This window comes from Dunckerocampus dactyliophorus, chromosome 21 (genome assembly GCF_027744805.1).
Source record: "Dunckerocampus dactyliophorus isolate RoL2022-P2 chromosome 21, RoL_Ddac_1.1, whole genome shotgun sequence".
In the NCBI taxonomy this organism is placed as follows: Eukaryota; Metazoa; Chordata; class Actinopteri; order Syngnathiformes; family Syngnathidae; genus Dunckerocampus; species Dunckerocampus dactyliophorus.
In genome coordinates, this window is record NC_072839.1 from 7,207,174 (window position 1) to 7,222,595 (window position 15,422).

Sequence of the window (15,422 nt, forward strand, 5' to 3'; positions counted from 1 at the left end):
GGATCACGTACCTATTTCACTTAAATAGAAATTAGTATCAATTAGAAATAAATGTATAGACTTTATTTATTTTGTCTATCTGGAGTTTTTGTCTCTCTCTGTTAAAAAAAAAAAAAACTAAGTGAAAAATATGTCCAATTCCAAAATCAGCAGGGAGTCAGAAAATTTTACATTTAGACAGAAAAGAGATTGAAGTTACTTATAAAAAAATATAGCAAAATATGAAAATACACATCAAGTATGAGCTTCCTCAGAGGGTTTGAAGATCAATTGCCAATTTAATAGGACAAACAAAGCCAAGACTTACAACTTGACTGTGCTGCCTCCAAATGATTTGTCTTTTTGTGAGGACAGAAGCGGTGCTTGGTGGATTTCGGAGACAGATTGGCGGGTGGAAAACAGGCTAATCTGAGTGGCTTTGATTTAATTCACTTCAACATGAAATTAAATGGTGTATTAGCTCCAACAAAACACATGAGGTCAAAAATGCAAAAAAAACACAACCAAACAGCCAATATCTGACAAGTGCTTAAGATCAAGAATAATGTGCTCAGTGGAAGGTCATTGTATTCTCAGGGCATTGAATCGATCACATCTGGACTGTACACATTGTCTTAGAAGATGTCTCGCCTCTCATTGGAGCAGGCTTCATCAGTTCATGCTCAAAGACTAGGTGGGGCACACACCAGTAAGACTAGATAGGACAGCTCCAGTCTAGTTCATGCTCAAAGACTAGGTGGGCCAGTCAGACTAGATAGGACAGCCCTAGTCTAATTCATGTTCAAAGACCAGGTGGGACACACACCAGTCAGACTAGATAGGACAGCTCTAGTCTGAGAGCCTGGTGCGAGATCCAATCTAGTTATCATCTAAAGGAGGAGGCAGGTCCAGATAGGAATGGTTGGCTCTTTAGTGGTGTCAAATGATGATCGATAAAATACAATGGAGTGGGGCCTCTGCCCACTAACAATGGTCGTTGGGATGGTATCGCCTTTGTTAGCATCCCATTCATATGTAATGATGATCAGGGACCCATCTGAAACTGAGGCCATGTACCATGTAAGCCATGTACCTCCTACTCCTGGACACTTACAAAACAGAAACCTTTTGAAATATTATAAATAATTAACTTGAAATATTGAACATAATTAATTGGTTAATTAATTTTATAATAATTTTGGGTCAAACATTTATATTTTGCATGGCTACATTTTGATGACGTTTCAGGTGAGCGCTGATAAATAGATAAGTAATCATCCTACATATTGTTTATTCTAGTCTAATGTTGGCAAACTTCTGTTTGAATGGCTTGAATTTGTTTTTCTCCACTCCCGCTGGCCGTGGTTTAAGTCTGCATATTAATTTAATACCAAACTGAAGGGGAAACCGGATAAACTGGTACACAAACCCCACTTTGGGAACCTAGGATCGAAGACAACCTGAGTCCAGTCCTGATTCAATGCCTTGAGAAGGTCTCTGAAAGGATTTAGGAGATTGAACAAATAACTGATTTTTGTTATGGGAGGTAAACAACTTATGGGTGTCAAAACGGTAAACCAATAACATTTTTGATGTGTGCATAAAGAGTGCTACCCGCTACCTGTTAGAAACGGCTTTTTTAAATATTTGAATGTTCATGTCAAAACAAGCTGGGCTTCTGTATTGAAGAAGGTTTCCACAAACCCGACGACTGTCGTAAAGAAAGGGAATTTAACGAACTGCTGCCGATCTGGTAAACACATTTAGATTTCTACTCGCTCTTTCTATTCATTGCATCATACAATTGCCTTTGATTTCTTTTCATTTCATTGCGTCACATAAATCCATTGCATATCTTTTCGAACTCTTCAATTCATCCGTGGTCATCAGATTAAGACAAGGTACAGAAGTTCGGCTGGAGAATATCACAGCACAACTTTTAAAATAGGATTTATTTCATGTTGGGGTTCAGTACCTACCTCAGTTTTAAAAGCACGGTTTCGTTCGTCTTGGTTACAGCAAGGCAGGGGTCCCCAACTTTCAACATTATTAGAGCTCCTGTGACAAAAATAAGGAGAGGTAAGGTTTTTTTTTTTTTTATATATGGCTGGTAACATCGACTGTGTATTTCATTTACAAATAACATCTCTCCTCAAACAGTGTCGTCATTGTATTTATGCTATTTTGTGGTCTTGTGTTATTAAATAGCAGCTACTCAAAATTAAGTGGCGAGCTACTGGTAGCTCGCGAGCTCTTTGTGTAAACAACAAACTAAACATAAAAAAAAAAAATGCAAACTGCTAGCAAGTAATTCTCGAGCAAAAAATAAATAAATGACAAAATAATTCTTTTTTTTTTTCTTGCAACCACATTTGCCTTCTTTACTGAACTTTACAGCACACTGCTCGTCTATCACATCTAGTTTTTCCACATGCCAGCTTACCATTCCACTTGTTTTTCGTTTTTAGCTGTAATATTTTGTGTGTACATTGCAGTGGTGTGAAGTCAGAGCCAGCAAGGCCTTCTCTGCTGGCCTAACCACTACCATGAGTACTACTACTGCCTAGTGACAGTACAACTTAAATTGTAATATTTGCTCCGTTAAATTGTATTAATTTAACAGTTTATTATCCTCATTTCTTGGCTGCACTGCTTCAATGTAATCTGCCCAGGGCCTTCAGAATCAGAGCTCTGGCCAATGTTACAGACACACAATTAACAATGGGGCTGTTCGTTTGCTTTTTTTCATCATCTGATTGGTTGATCAAAGCAAAACTGTTCAGCAAGCCGAGTTACGCACATAGTATATTTTATTTAAAAGGTTTTTTTGTCGCGTTAATAAATAAATATGGATTTTTAACTGCAGTGTAGACCTTTGGCCTTCTCTTAAGTATTTATCACCAGGCCGTTCTAGGTACACTCGTTACATTTGACTGAGCGTCAACTTAACAAGCAACAGTGATTACCGGTGGATGCTGCTCACAGAAGTTAAAGTCAGGCGTATCAGTGAAGAATTATTGCAAAATAAAGGCTTAAGTGGGTGTCTTGCTTCTTTGATAATGGTATTGTGGCGACTGTAACTCCACTTCATAACACACTTCATATGTAGAAGAGATCCGTGTTGACAATCGAGCGACATGGTTGCTATATTGAGTGAGTAGGGATGTGCATTCAAAGTCAAAAAAACAGGGAGAGTTTCCTGTCGTGCATTTATTTGGTAATTAAATACAAGAGGTAAATAAAGACGAAGTTTCTGCCACGCAGGCGAGTAGGATAGGATTGGAGCGCCATGCAATGCAGGTCTGAAAGCTCTAAAACCTCCACAATGCAACCCAACCCCTCACCTACAGTGCCAAGAAGACAGAACTTGGACACACTCCTCCCTCGTCTGGCAAAACACCTCGCCTTCCTGGCAAAGCAAAACATGGGTGTCCAAACTGTCGTGCGTAGGCCTGTGGCTCATTGCATGAATAAAATAAACAAAAGTGGGAAAAATACAGCAAAAAGGCATCATGTAACGAGAAAAAGCTAAAATGTTGATACTAATAACAAATAAAAGCAAAAGTTAGCAAAGTTTAAAAATATATATAAATATCTGAACAGTTCTGACATAAATGGACAATTCCGACATTCCGACTGGTCAAGTCCTCACTGAAGGCCCAGGTGCCAAATGCACCGCCCGCCACTGGTACTTTGTGTGTTGAACGTTGTTGCTCTATGTCGGCAAGCATTAACAGATCGTTTTGGTAAACGCTGCCTCTGTCTCTGCATCTTGGGCTCAAACCTGCTGTTGTTATGCACTTGTTGGTAACAACATGTTACCATATTATTTTATTGTTTTATCATACGAACTTAGTGTAGATTGAATTGGATATTCTTAGATCTGAAGTCTGAATTAATTATATGATATTATATGAACTGGATACCATTGGAATGCTAACGGTCACATATACACACATGCTAGTCATAGTGTGCCTATTCATACAACATACCGTGGAGAATCAAAACTACAACAAAATCTCAGTGCTACATGGACAATGATATGATGAAGACGGCCTACGGAGTAATGCCAAGGTTATCTGTTTTGTGAGGGGACAAGTAAGTCCAGGCAAAATGATCTATTATAGTGTGCAATGTACCATGTTCCGCTGTTTCTTTTTGTGTTTCCAGCCGAGGTTTCTGACTGACGAGCATCACTGGCAGCCACTTGCTGATTAGCTGACATCATGGGCTCCATGGCTGCGGCAGGAAGACGCCAGATTATTCAGTTGAAACGCTCATTATCTTCTGCCACCATAATTCTTATTCTACTCTGCAACCGTCTTGCTATAATTCATAGTTTTCTGTTTTTACGAGTTCCCCATTCCTCCCTTGTTTTTGTCTTATGCTTCCATGCATTTTTACGTATTCCCTGAAAATGCCCTATGATTGAGAGTTTTGCCACGGGGACGATTTTGTCTCTTGTTTACTACAGATGTTAGATATGATTTGTTGTACCTTTTCTTCTGTCTCTGCATCTGGGGTACAGCTGATGACCAAAGGTTGCACAATGTTTAGTATGCTATTTGTTTACTTCTGTCTTGTTGATTAACAACATTGTCACTTAGGTTTCTGTACCGTTGCATGCAAACCGTGTATCAATCACAGCAGATCCCCACATTTGCGGTTCCTTTTTTTACACTCTCTCAAATTTGCAAATTTTTGGTCAATTTTTCAATCAGTTTTGTTTTTTTTCTCCAGAAAACGCATGTCATTCAAGATAATCGGGTAAAAATGTATAAATATGTGATAATACAGGTCAAATGTAAAGCATAGATGTACCGCTGTTAGAAATCCCACACGTTTTCCATGTTTATGTCTTTTATGCTTGAGATTTTGCATTTTTTTGGCAGTTGTTGAACACGCCGTGGTTGTGTGCTGAGAGCAAAAGTTTGTTTGGCTACTGAAGCACTAGCTTCGACAGGCGATGCGGCCTCAAAATTTTCAGTGAGGTGAACACAAGTTACGATACAGCCTTCCCCGGTTTATCGTGGGGATAGCTTCCCCAAATAGCCTGCAATAAGCGAAATCCACAACGTAGCCAACTTTTTTTGTTTACAATTATTATATATGTTTCAAGGCTGTAAAACCCCTCACCATACACTTTATACACTTGTCTCAGACGGGCATTAACATTTTTTTCACATTTCTCTCTTGTTTAAACACCCTCAAAGTTCAAATTTCATTTGAATTTTAATGATCAAGCCACTAGATTAGACACAAGTTATAAAGTGACTCGCCATATTCACTGCTCTGACCGTGCTCCGTCCTGGGGCTGTTGGGCTGTAGCGTTTTTGGAAACATATTGCTCCTGCCGTCGTCGTCCTCCTCGTCCTACTCCTTGAAACAAAGATTCATGTAGTCGGTTTAGCTTCTTCTTCTTCTGTTCTTTATTGGCAGTTAGCAAGCAGCTCATGCAGTTTGCTAGCAACGGCACAAAAGAGATTGATTGACAATGGTCTACAGCCAATCAGGACTCAAAACACAATGGGCGGGTTGTCCCTTAGCCAATAAAGACTGTTTTATTTGGCCGGATATTGCCTGCTGTGGGTTTCTAATTGCTGTTACAGGCAGTAAACACACAGACTAGGTGGCGCTAGATAGATACACCACAAGGAAGCAGAACTCAATGCCCGTTCATATGCTGTTAAAAAAATATTCAAAATTGCACATTGCTCTTTAGCGAGGGAACACTGCATCATTGTAAGTCATTACTGGAATTGCAGCAAGCAGTGTGGATTATGTAGATGCACCTCGGAAAAATGCCTTCGCTAGCCTAATGACCAGGCTAAAGGCTACAACATGACTCAGGTTCCATCTGTTCATTGTTTGTCTTACATCATCCGTTGGTACGTACCTATACATTTTATTCTTTAACTGTGTTTATCATGTAGGACATATTTACGGTTTAAACCTGGATTGTGTTTTTAGAAGTGTTTAAACATGGGGCGTTCTTCCTCAGGCTGCATTCTTACTGTAGCTACTTGGATGGGGCTACTCCAATCCCTTTGCATCGCTTTGCTTGTTCAAGAAAAACAGCCCAGTCGGTGATTATCCACTCTTTATGTGGTCTTCTCACAGACAGATAAGTGAAATAGTCCTCAGTATTTAACTTGTCACGCAACAGCTGGTTTCATGCTCAACAATTATTACACAGTGAGTCCCTTACAATCCTGCGGGAACCACCTGGCAAAGGTGAATTCAGTTTGAAGCTTCAACCATGAACACCGAGCTTATTACAAACACTTCAAAGTATAAAGTGCTGAAACAATTAAGTTCAACGCTGTGAAAAGTGGGATTTTCAGGGAACGTGGTGACTCAAGTGACGTGTTTGTAATTTTTGCTGAGCACTCGTGTAATTACACTGTTTTCTGTTTTCGCTGGTGTTTTAATGACAAATACGCTACAGATGCTGGATAAGAGTTTCTCAAAAGCGCAGCTTCCAATCCTCTCAGCTGCCACACACCTCATTTAAATATAGCTGACACCTTCACAGCGCCGGTATTACTTCAACAGTGAATATGCTGAACTGATAATATGAGTGTTATACAAACAGAAATCAAATTGCAAATTCTATTTAATCAACTATCTGCACCTCCCTGGCAACAGCAAATGTATTTGCATAAACACCAGCTTAATTATTCACAGTTCCACAATCATATCTTGAGAATATGTTTCTGCAGAGGCCTCTGTCATAAAATGTTAATGCATTTTTAAAGGCATGTAGTCCTTACATTTTTTGGTACAGAACATTCGGTGTACCGATTTCCCGCATGGTACACGTTGGGAAATCTGCCTCACGTTACACAGCTACCATTTAGATTAGTTTTGAAACAAAAGACTGCTCCATTGTTCCATCGAGTTCTCTTGTGTGGCTAAGAGATGTGATGTTCCCCAACAAGTGAACGATGAGAACCAATTCCCGGTTCCATGTAAGAACAGCTCGTTCCTATATATATTTTACACTCCAGATCATAATTTTAAGACCAGTTGAAAAATTACAAGAATTTATACAGTTTGACCTTAGGGAGGTTCTGAGTAAATCTTCACAATGCAAAAACAAGAAATGTGAGCGATACAAAAAACATTTTGAGTAAGCAATTCATTGCAAACAAGCCTTAAAGTGAAATGGGCTGTTCATCAGCTGATCAAATGTTTAAGACCACAGACTTTGAAAGTCAAAAATCTTGGCCAAAATGTGGATTCAATGTCATTTTCTGTCAGGTATTATGATCTCTTGACGGCAAATGCAAAAAAAGCTCTTTTTGAATGTGTTCGGATTGTTGAGCTGCATAAGCAAGGCTTCCCGTGGTGCACCGTTGCTGCGGAGGTTGGACGCAGTTAAGACAGTCATTTGAAACTTCTTAGGGTTATGGGTCCTGAGGGTTATGGAACAAAAAAGTCAAGTGGTAGACCCAAAGCCCTGAGCCAGAGGACCCTATTGGCTGTCCGTCAAGACAAGGCCCAAATGATTACTAGAGTAGTGCCATGCAATAACAATTGGACAGCATTCTCGGGAGAAGGGTTGTAAGAACAAAAAGCATCTTCAATAGCCTTGTCTCCTTCAACACCACAATATTGCCTGTTTGGATTTTACACAAGAGTGCCAAACATGGGACATTGAGAGGAGGAAGGAAGTTTTATTCTCTGATGAGAAAATAATGTAACCTTGACAGTCCTGATGGCTTCCAACATTACTGGAATGACAAGGAGATTCCACCTGAGATGTTTTCCACATGGCACAGTGGAGGGGACACCATCATGATCAGGGGCTTTGTCCTTCAGTGGAACAATGGAGCTTCAGGTTGTGCAGGGGCGTCAAACAGCAGATGGCTATGTGGCCCTCGTCTGTGTGGTAATGACTGGCTTTTCCAACTGGACAACGCTGAAGTTCACAATGAATGCCTGACAAAAGACTTCTTCCAGAGGAATAAGCTCACTGTTTTGGACCATCCTGCATGTTCCCCCGATCTAAATCCAATTGAGAACATTTGGGATGGATGGCAAGGGAAGTTTACAAAAAACGGACATCAGTTCGAGACAGTGGCTGTCCTCCGTGAAGCCTTCACCACCACCAGTCTTCACCACCTGGAGCAACATTCCCACTAGCCTCCTGGAAACACTGGCATCAATCATTCCCAAACCAATTTTTGAGGTGATTAACAAGAATGGCACAGATACTCATTACTGACTCCTTTTTTCAACATGTTATTGTTATTTTAAGGGAGTTTCAGTTTTTTTTAGCTTTTGATCAGCTAATGGACAGCCTATTTCAGTTTAATGGTTGTTTGCAATGGTGTCCTAGAGGTTAGCATGTTGCCCACACAGTTAAGAGATAGGGAAGATCTGCGTTCAAAGCTCCGTTGGGCATTTCTGTGTGGAGTTTGCATGTTCTCCCCGTGTGTGGGTTTTCTCCGGGTACTCCGGTTTCCTCCCACATTCCAAACAACATGCATGTTGGGTTAATTGCCGACTCTAAATTGTCCATAGGTATGAATGTGAGAGTGAAAGGGTGTTTGTCTATATGTGCCCTGCGCCGGTAACCAGTCCAGGGTGTACCCCGCCTCCCAGTCAGCTGGGATACACACGACCCTAGTATAGGGTCTAGGATAAGTGGCATAGAAGATCGATGGGTTGGTTGCAATAAATAATAAATTGCTTACTCAAAAAGATTTTTGTCGCACTCCCATTTCTTCGACATATTGAAGCCAAAAATGAAAATGTAAATTGTTGCAATTTTCAACTGCTTTTAAAATTTTGATCAGAAGTGCATTGTTATATCTGAAAATCTAATTTCATTGTTCACTTGAAAGAGCCGTTCAAAAAAACCTGACTGGTTCGTAAATGTCACAGCTCTATGAGCGAGTGACAGCTGTTAGATATCAGTGCATGGTTACGGCACACATTTTACGGCGGTAACGGAACCAACGTAACGTTTGAAATAGTAATCAGATGACCTGTTACTGGAAAACAGGAATGCCGTTATTTTTAACATCGTTTCAACCAACACTGGTGTCAAATCCAGCGTAGCCCGACGTTTGGCTAGTGAGAGTCATGGCTAGAGAGAGCGTGACAAGGAGACTCTCTATCGTAAAAAGTCTCCTGTTTGGGAAGAATTGGCTTTCCTGGTGAAATACGTAAACAGACCAGTGGATAAGGTTTAAGCAGTGTGCCGGCATTGTTCAGTAAAATGCGGAACGGGGTGACGATACAGGTGATGTCTGTCAACCTAAGACAACAGCAAGCTATTGGAGGCTCAACATGAATTGATTATGATGTTCAAGTATCTCAGTCAGTAGCAGTAGCGTTACCTTCATTAACAGCAATGAATGCAAGGAGCTTATTGGTTTTCCGCAAGAAGAATAGGACAGGGCTGATTAGACCTTGGCTTGTACATACTTAGAGAAAAGAATGTTGTCATTTGGTTTTGTAATTATATCTACTGGTTTCATCTCCCGCACCTGCCTGTTCTTTGCCTCATTGTTCAGTCCCAGCATTACTTTGTCTACCTTGCAGTGTGCTTTCTGTTTTAACTAGTTTTTCCATAGTGCCTTTATTTTTACCCCTCCGCACCATCGTCTTTTTCTATACCCTCAGCTATCATTTTTTTGTCTGCACTTTGTATGTTCAATGTTTCAGTCTTTACTCACAGCCCTGATTTGATTTGAGTTCTTGCTGCTTTGTTTTTTTCTTGTTTGACTGCTCAGCTCTGCCAGTATTCCCACCATCATGGGAATTAAATGTTAATACAATTAAGAATTACAGTCGTCCCTCGCCACTTTGCTATCACGTTTTTTCAAAATTACATTACAAATAAATTAATTATTAAGTCATGGCTAAATTAAAGAGGACCTATTATGGGTTTCCTCTTTTCTGATCTATAAATGTTGTTACAATGTTGTATTCTCATGTTGACCGATGCCAATGTGTCAGATAATGAGGTTTGCACATTTGGAAGTGAGCCCTGAAGTGAGCTTTGGACGGCTCTGCACACCGTGTTTTACAGGGCTTTTTTTATTACACCGAGTTTCACTGATGTCAACGCAACCCAGACTTCCTTATATGGGCATGCCCAGGACCCCCTGCTCTGCATTGCTCTGTTCACCGTGTTAGCACATCAAGCAATGGCTCCCAGGAAACGTTTGTTCAGTTGTGCCTAAGGAGGCAAGCATCAGGCAGAAGTGGTTGGAGTTGCTGCACTTCACATGGGACTGTTTTGTGAACATGGGCTACTACAAACCTGGACTGTCCCCCAAACTGTTGCTGAAGTCCGACGACTTTTCAACGTTACTTGGTTGTTTTGAAGAGCCAGAAGAGAAAGTTGTAAGTAACAATTTATCAGTGTTCTAACTGTTTATTTTATCTAAGTACAAAAGAGACAAAAGGGGTTCATCAGCTGTCTGGAAGTCCTCGGGAGCACTTGGGAGAATGATCAATGACAGCGTAGTGGGCTTGGCGGGAGGCTTACCTGGAGGAGGGCCGGGGGTGGAGTAAATTACACAGACCGTTTGGGTGGGAGGCAGGAAACACTGCAGGAAGAGATGCAGAATCTGGAAGTCACTGTTTATGTATTGCCCTGCTGATAGGGATGTCATCCAACTTCATGTAAAAAAATCAGAACTATTCCTTTAAGAAACTGAAAAAACTCATGTCAAAATCTCACTACCACATTGTGTCTTTGGGAACAGTCACATCAAGAACCACATGTTCAGTGTGTTATGATTGGCGTACAGCCAGTGGTTGAACCCCAAAGCAAAGAGGACAAACAATGTGTAAAAATAATGTTGAATACCAAAAGCACACTCACAGTGGGTGGGAGAGAAGCACAAAAAAACAACACAAAACAGGGCAAAACCACACAAAGCAAAATTACAACTAAGTGAGCTGCTGAAAAAGCTAAGGAGGGCTTGCATGAGACTCACAAAAAAGTATGGCCAACAAGCAGGATACGCGCAGGGTAGCGCAACACGAGGAGAAGGTTGAGCCGGAAGCGAGTGTAGACGTTGCAACAATCTGGCACCGAGTGAGTTTGCAAGCATGGCTTAAGAAGGGCCTGATTGGAATTGCAGGTGGCTCCGCCCATGCAGTACTGGTAGTGCACTGCAACACAGGACAGACAGGTGGCAGCAAAGCAGCTCCAGCAGAACATAACACAATGAAAAGTAATCTTAAATGTTTTTGCTTTCATTCATCATTTGTATGTATTTACTGTATAAGCATTTTGAATTGTCTTCTGCATGTAAAACTATACAAACTTGTTTTTGTTAACATTTTTGGCTTTTGGCTAAAAATGTATTTGTTTAGCGCCCATTATGGTTTGAGTCGGACCTTCTGGAACAAATTAATGATGCTAACCAAGGTTCCACTGCACTTAAAACAGAGTCTGTAGAAATGTTCTAATAAGCCAAATTACAAAAAGAGGAATCATTAGATTAGAAATTGTGACATAAACCCCCAACTAGGTAAATAAAGAGGATTTTTATTGTTGATTCTTTTACACAAGGAGGTCAATGCTAAGAGCTGATATTTAAATTGTTGACCAATTAGTTTTGGGATTTATTTTTGTTTGCACCACTTGGGGGTTCTCTGTAAAAATAATCCTTCACATATCGCCAACTCTCATCAATGCCTGCTGAGCATTTAATCATAAGCATGTGTCCAATCTACTCAAAGCGCAAAGCAATTATAAATGCCTGCAGGCAAATTGAAACAGGTAGTCGCGTTTTTTGGATTTTTTTTTTTTTTAGCCACAATTGATGGACCCCCCGCCTCAGTTGAAAATGTGTTTTTGTTATGTATTTTGAATGCACTCTCATGTTAGCTGCATCAGGAGGCATTCTGGTCAACACTGCATGCTGTATATCCCAAAGGCTTCTCGAAAAGATACTCTGCAAAAGGTGGACAATAATATGGTTTCTAACTGACTACAGCCAGAATGATGTCGGATAGGAAATAGGAAATAATCTGAATCGGAGTATAAAAAAAGAAAAATGTAACAAACAAAACACACCATGTGTGCAGGAAATAAGGAAAATGCATCTCTAATTTGGAACCACTGAACAGAATTACTTGAGAGTACTGTGCCAATAGTGTTGCAAGTGAAGGGAGGATTAGAAGCGTGATGCTGGAAGGAGCAGCATCATCCTCCTCAGCGTGTTCTTTTGTTTTATACAAGACTCACATAGCGGTAGTCAGTTAGATTTTCCGAGTCATCATTGATTTGTTTCATGCTACATGGCGTTGGAACCAACCTAATACTCGACAGACAAGTTGGTAAATGTTACACTTGACATGACCCTTGCCTTTAAAACGCTCTGCTTCGTCGGCTGATATTTGCTTGATGATTCTGCTTTTCATCCTCTTTCATCAACGTCATCCTGTCCACTTGCAGGTTAAAATGGCGCGTTCCTCCAGGATTGCCTGACATATTCGTGTTGTCCAGGTAGAAATTGTGGTGTTGAAGATTACTGAAAGTGGCAAGTCCATTAATTGGGGGAAATGGGATAAAAATGCCAGGAGAGGGAAGTGAGTTTCCAAAGGGCTGTCAAGTATAAGCCCGTTAGCTAACAACCATTTTTAATATGCGCCTGCGGGCTGACTAAATTGTATGACTATGGCAAACATCAAGTTCAGTAAATGTCATGGCAACAATGTTGAACAGTAAAAGTTTTAGTAACTCGTTATTGCCTTCATTTTGGAACAGTAATACTTCAATCACATTAAAAAGGAGGTGCCCATCCATCCATTTTCGTCTGGGTCCGGGTTGCAGGTCACGCAGTCTCAGGAGGGACGCCCACATCCCCTGGTCTCCTGCCCCCCTCCAGTTGCACTGAGGGATGAAGGTGTTACTGACCAAGCTGCGGAACACATTCCCTCCAGTGTGTCCGAGGTCTACCGTGGGGCCTCCTCGCGTTTGAGTATGCGTGGAACACCTCAACAGGGAGGCGTCCAGGAGGCATTTGGACTAGATGTCAAACCACTGCAGCTGATTCCGCTCAATGTGAAGGAGCATCAGCTGTACTCTGAGCTCATCCTAATGACCAAGCCCCTGTAACGGTGAGGCCGGCCACCGTCCGGCCACTTGTATCCGTTATCTTCCTCTCTTGGTCACTACGCAAAGCTTGTGTGAGGCTAGTTCTGTCGATCTTCCCCCACTCGTGAACAAGACCCAGAAATACTTGAATTCCTCCACCTGAGGAAAGACCTCACTTCCAACCCGGATGGTGCAAGCCACTCTCTTCAGGCTGAGAACTACGGCCTCAGATTTGCCGGTACCGAGTCCCATCCCAAAAGCATCACACTCAGCTTCAAACCGAAAATATGTGGTGGTGGGGCCCAGATCAAATTGTCTCCGGAATCAACCATTGTCCAGACTCTGACAAGGGCTGCTTTACTAAGCTAAAGTCTCATGAGATATTCTGAAGCCACACACAATGGTGGTTTGACGCCCAAGTCTATAGAGGAATATTCAACTACAAAATGCTGCCTTCAAAATTGTACTTTCCACGGTACTCTGAAACTGTGTTTAACAATGATTCACAGTTTTGTCAAAAGATGTACTGTAGCAACGTCGTAAGATGTACAGTATACTGCATGAAGCCGGGCATGTAGTGTTTTTAAAACTCCAAATCACGCTGTACAAGTCCATCACCCAAGACTGAAGTCAAAACTAAAACTAAAAATGACACACAGTTTATGCCCGGCTTAAACCACCAGTATAATAGAGGGGCATTATGCTTGATGAGTGTTGGTATTGTCCAAACAACCAATAAGCAATTGTCTGTCAAACTTGTCCTCTTTCCTCCAGTTCAAATTATCAGTGTCAGATATATTGATAGGAAGACGAAGCGTCTGCATACAGTTACTCCCATCAGGTCCACAAAGTACATTATAAGCATGATGTTATGTAATCAAGCTGGTCCTTAGGTGATTAACGTGTGATGGGCTTTTGTTTGAAAGGCAGGATATCAATAGATGATCTCAAAACTCTCTTTGGATGTAAGTTCATGGTCTTGTATGATGTGAGATACACAAGGTATAAGGTTAAATATGCCCCGAGGCTGATGAAGGTAATATGGGATGCACTCAGTGTAAATGTACAGATCATTGTATTCCTTTGTGTTTTGGCGTTAATAAAATGCCTCTGCGCAAGGCATATCTGTGATGTTCAGTGGACTTTAATATGAAAAAAACATGTTGGGATAACTTATGTATTCTAAAAGTTATACATTAATTTGTATTTGATTAAAAGGAAATACAAATTTGATCGCCTACCAACCACCAAACGTTCTAACCCCCCACAGACCGGTTATGTACCCAATTACTCCTGTCCCTTGAGGAAAGTACTCCTAATCTCAACTCTTAAATAACCTGATAACTGAATAAATATCTTCCATTCAAACATCTCCAACACCATGGGCAAGACCAAAAGGTTACCAAAGGACCCAAGGGACAGGATTATAGACCTGCACAAGGTTTGAAAGGTCTTGTGGAAATGGAAGTCGTAAAAGATAACAATCAACAGCCCTCGCTCTGGAGTTTGGTGCAAGATTTTGCAGGGTGATTGTGAGAAAGTTGAGGGACCAGCCCATAATTACAAGGGAGGAACTGGTTAATGTTAAGGGAGTTGGGAGCATCAGTAACACAATTTGTTGGAATAACCGAGATCTTTCCGTGCCTGAAATGTCTCCCTGCTCAAGACGACACATGTACAGACCCAGCTGAAGTTTGCCAATGAGTCAGACAAAGCTTGGGAGAATGCAATGTGGTCACATGAGACCAAAATCGGACATCTTTGATGAGAACCTCGTGCCTTGTGCTTCCAGTAAAATGACCAACCTTAATCCCGTTAAGCATTTGTGGAAGGAGCTGAAACGTAAAGTAACACCTCAGAACTGTGAGGATTTTTAATTGTGGACCAAAATGCCTTCTAAAACCCTGATGACCAACTACAAGAAACGTCTACAGGGGTTTTCTCCGCCAAGTGCTAAGCCACGTTTTGTTATAGTCTATTATTCATAGACTTACTCAAGATTCCTTAAACATCACTCCAGCCTTTCAGGTACAGCTTTTGAAGTCTTTAACATGATTAGGTGTCATCAACTGAAAGCAACATGATTGACCCCCACCTGTGTGAGGACAGACTCATCAGATATCACTAATCAAGTATAGGTTGATGTGAGTGTTTAGCCAATCATGTTCAGCCTCTAGCAGGGATTTATTAATTGCCAATCAGACATTTAAAGAGCAGCAGTTAATTTCTTTGTTGTGCTGTGCTGCTCTCTGTTTTTGAACAACCAAAGTCAAGATAAGGTCATGACGATGCTGCCAACCGTGCATGTCACATAACCTTGTTTTTTCAGAAGAAATACACAAAATATTCCACACAAACAACTGATGCTACA